The sequence below is a fragment of the Erythranthe guttata genome, chromosome 10 (assembly GCF_056151865.1).
Source record: "Erythranthe guttata isolate IM_541 chromosome 10, IM_541, whole genome shotgun sequence".
NCBI lineage: Eukaryota > Viridiplantae > Streptophyta > Magnoliopsida > Lamiales > Phrymaceae > Erythranthe > Erythranthe guttata.
The window spans coordinates 9712311-9717133 of record NC_142542.1 but is presented as its reverse complement, the minus strand read 5'-3'; the positions used below and the strand labels follow the sequence as shown (position 1 = coordinate 9717133).

The window sequence follows — 4823 nt, the reverse complement described above, 5'->3', positions numbered from 1 at the left end:
ACTCTGCCAAAATTCCTGTGTTCTTGCTCCTTTATGTGGATGATATGCTTTTGACCAGTCCTTGTATTAAAACATTCAATTATGTCATTAAATGTCTCAGTGATGAATTTGACATGAAATTGCTTGGTAATGCAAAAAGAATACTTGGCATGGACATAATCAGAGATAGAAAAAGATGTTCATTGTTTCTGAATCAATCTTCTTACACTGAAAAAATCCTTGAGAAATTTTCTATGCAATCTGCAAAACCTGTATCTGTTCCTCTTGCTGCCCATTTTATGTGAAGTAGGGAACAGTCTCCCAAGACTGAACCTGAAATGTCAGAGATGAAGAATGTGCCTTATGATAATGCTATAGGGTCTGTCATGTATTTAATGGTCAGCACCGGACCAGATATTGCTTATTCTGTGAGTTATCTGAGTAGGTATATGTCTAATCCAGGTTTGCCTCATTGGGAGGCTCTTAAGTGGTTGCTTAGATATTTAAAAGGATCTGTCAAACTTGGTTTGATGTTTTCTAAGTGTAAAACTGAAAGTGAACTCTGTGGGTATGTGGACTCTAATTTTGCAAATTGTAGGGATAGCAGAAAATCCTCCACTTCTTATGTGTTTACTTTAAATGGTTCCTGTGTAAGCTGGAAATCTCAACTTCAAATCATTGTGGCTCTGTCTACTACTGAGGCAGAGTATGTAGCTACAACTGAGGCTTTCAAAGAAGCTATCTGGCTTAAAGGTCTTTTGCTTGAAATTGGTTTTTACAGGAACAAAGTGGTAGTTTTTTCTGACAGTCAATCCGGAATCCAATTGTGCAAAAACCCTATCTTCCATGATAGAACTAAACATATTGAGATCAAATTTCATTTTATTAGGAGAATTGTGGAAGAAGGGATTATTGACCTTGAAAAAATTCCTTCAGAGTTCAACCCTGCTGATATGGGTACTAAGTGCTTACCAGTTCAGAAATTTCGTTCTTGTTTGAAAAACTTGAACCTAATTTCACAAGATTAAAACTACTGTGTGCTGTTTCTATAGTCTGTGTGACTGACTCTTTGTGCTGTCTGTGTGACTGGCTCTTTGTGCTGTCTGTGTGACAGATTGTGTGCATGTTTTTCTTTGTGAACTGCAATGTGCTTTGTCTGTGTGACAATTTTTTTTTCGACCTTCTGTGTGAAATCAGAAAGATATACTAGTACTTCTTTGTGTTTTACATGTATATCAAAAACAACAATGATGACTTCCAATAAATCATAAAATTCACTAATGATACACTTTGGTCAAAGGTGGAAATTTGTTGTGGTTGTGGCCCAATGTATTTGGGCCTATAGCCCAATATCTCAATTAATACACACACACTTGTCTATAGGAATGACCCAAACAGAATAAGCCCATCAGTGGGAATGTGCTAGAAGGCTCAATCTGAACCCTTGGTTTAGATTGATCTTGGCCGTTCATTTTGGCTGACTTTCCCTCTCCCCTTGTACTCTCATTTCCCGTTTTGTGCCCTAGACAATCTCTGTTCTCTCCTTTGGTCCCCCTCTGCTTCATTCTTCTTTTGCTCCAGCAACCATGGGCCATCCGCCGCCGTCCTCGGCCGTGCTTGTCCCAGTGGTGGTCCCTTCAACGGTTACCTTTGACTGGAGCTCCTATTTAATGCTGGGAGATGAGTGGCAGAGGGTAAGACCTAGAGAAAAACCTCAATTTCAAATGTCTTGCCTTATTCTTCTGTGAGTTGGGTCTGTGTTGAGTGGGTGAGGTGCTGAGTGCATCTTCTTCTTGGTCTTACCTCGAATCTGGGTGGTTTTAGGGTTTGAGTGGAGAGAGGGATTGGTATTATGTGATTGGTGCAATCCTAGACTGTGTGTGTGTGTAACAGTAGAGACCTTAGTGAATTTCTGGTGTGAATTGGTTTGGAAGACTGAGCTGTCTTCAAATTCATACTTCTGTTTATACATTTATTTGTTTATGCTTTGTGTTCTGTTTACTAATATTCATTCTGAGTTTATTTGTAAGCTTTCTTCGAGTAGAATCATAACAATTTGTAGCCCAACAAACCGGACCGGATCGGCTCATTTTCACTCTTAATCCAGTCGTGTTTTTAAAGTTGCTGATTACTGGAATTACATACGAAATATGGTTAGCTTCCCCAATTTCATGCTAGATCGTCTATGTTCTTGTGGAAGCTTATCAATAAAGCAGTTTCGGTGGAGGTACACCTTCGTAACAAAGGTATCATCTGCCCGTCGGGATGTCACTTTGTGAAAATTGTCAAGAGGAATGTTTGTCCCAATTATATCTGCACTCAGACATGGCTAAACGTTGATGAAATATTTTTCTAGAAATTTTCCACATGTCCTATAACTATGGATCTACGATGCATCTCTTAAAAGTTTGGACGACTGAATTTAGCCAGAACTCCCAAAGAGGTTTAATTGGCCTTGGTGTTATTATTATCTATGGTTGTTGGGAACTTTGCAAGGGACGGTGTAAATCCATAGTTGATGACACCCCGATGAATGTTCAGTCAAATATTGTCATGAAGGTTAAGAAAAAAAATTCAAATTTGGTTCAAAGGACAATTGAAAGACTTAATTTGTCACTCCAAAAAAATTCAAGTCTCAAAAGGATGATGAATTAAATGGATTTCTCTAGAAGAAGCTAGGTATAAATTGAACGTGGAAGAATCAAGTAAAGGCGGCGATCGTGCAAGAGGGGATGTCATTAGAGACAAAGAAGGTCGAATGATATATGTTTTTTCATCTTATTATGAGGATCATTCTGCCATTATGCGGAATTCAATGGTGTAAAGCCGAAAGGATTCATAACCTTCTTGTAGAACCTGATTAAAAACTCCTTACTCAGTGTGTTCTATCCAAGGCTTCATTGTTGGTATATTATAAATAACAATCTGCGTAAACAAAAAATACTTACTTGTTTGTCGAAAAGAGGAATTGTGAAAACCAAAAAGAATGATCGAGGCTTGCCAAAGCAATTCCCTTAAGACAATGTTTCCGGTCTTATATTTCCGGGCTGTCAACGGTGCACAGTCTCTTCCCGATAGTCTCCCAAGGTACAACGATCGGTTGTCAAATATTTGCACGAATATTCGACCCACGGCGAACTTGAACAACAAAGGAAACTTTGACGAAGGAAAAGAAGAATATGAATAACTATCTCTTAATTGCCGATTAAATTCCGTACAGAATTAGTCGGATTCTGCCTTTTATTTATAGGTGGTAGAGATCCATTCATGGAGGGTTGCAATGGTTGGAAGAAGAAACAGAAAGTTGTGTCTCACCGAGTTCAAGCGTAGAAAAATTAATTGGCCATGGGCCAATTAATTAATTAATTTGGTTTGGGCAAATATTTTATTATTTGAATTTTGGGTCAAATAATTTGAGTAACTACTAAATGTCCCCAAAAGTAATATTTGTGGACACCTAAATCCAAACTAGTCCTATCACTCGCATCGAGCGCACATCTTTTGAACTTTAACCATTTACTCAAGACGATTTTCATTCACTTTACTTCATGATTAGGATCAAGTAAATAAATGAAATTAATCTTTTTATAATTTAATTAATATTACTCAATATTAATTATTGGAAATTATGAAAATTCCAACAATCCCCCACATGAATAAAATTGTTCTTCAAATCTTATCGCATGAGATCTATTTGTCAAATTTCCTTAGTGAATAGTGTAGCATCGGGATATGTGAAATATTTCATCTTGAACCTTCCCTAGTTAAAGCTTATCGGATTCACTTAGCCAATCGGTGAATTATTTCATCTTGAACCGTCGGCTGTTTGTGTAAACCAAGACAATAAACTTAACACCATACTAAACGAACTTGTTCAAGTTCTCGGTTGTGCTCGTTTTGGCCCTGAACATTCTCGAGTTTTGCGAGTGCTTTAGAGAATTCCAGCCTTTAGGAATTCTCAACGAGCCGACGCAGCTCACACTAACATAGGTGACCGCATCTATAAAGAGTATCCTACTATACCCCACTCGTAATTTACAAGATATAGACGTCATTAAAAGCAATATCTCAACCTTTTTGAACGCCGTAGGTTGCACTCATTGTATCATAGGAAGAAGATGGAGTTAAACTCCTAAGTGCTCCATTTATTTAAGTTACACAGAACTGGTTGTCCTATTGAACTTGGTCCGTGGGATCTCCAGTCGCCAAGTTCGGTTTCCGTATAAGGTAACTTAGTTATTTAGGCTTTATACTTATTCCCTTCGATGTACATTTAACTCTCTCGCTAGATAAACCTTTATTAAATGGATCCACTAGGTTATCTTTGAATTTCACAAAATTAATTGAAATTATTTCATTAGAGAGTAAATGTCTCACAGTATTGTGTCTACGACGAATATGTCGAGACTTACCTTATTAGAAAGTATGAGAGCAATTGTTAATTGATTATTTCTATTTTGAATATACAATTACATTGGCTCGTTACTTCCTTTAAAGTATATTAACTCGTGGTCAAACACCTCCACATTTTTAAATATTTGTAATATATTTTGAAGTTTTCCTAACTCATAAAGAATGATATTAGTTTTCCTGTGGAACTCTATTTTGACATAAAAAGAGCTCCCCCACAATTTTTGTGATCCATTCAATCGAATTCATACAATCGCATAAGTCGATGTGGATTGGCTCTAGATATCCTTTGATAAACCTTCGGTAGTAGTTTGCCAAACTCAAAAACGAACGCAACTCAGCCACTTTCGAAGGAGCGGGCCAATCGGTCACAGCTCGTACCTTCTTCATATCCATCTTGATCTTTCCTTGGCTAATAATGGGGTCAAGGAATG

General features: G+C 37.4%; 1 pseudogene; it reads left to right on the top strand.

The window, feature by feature from the left end:
* Window positions 1–317: 317 nt before the first annotated feature.
* LOC148767482 (secreted RxLR effector protein 161 pseudogene) lies at window positions 318–3309 on the top strand (annotated as a pseudogene).
* The last annotated feature ends 1514 nt before the right edge of the window (window positions 3310–4823 follow it).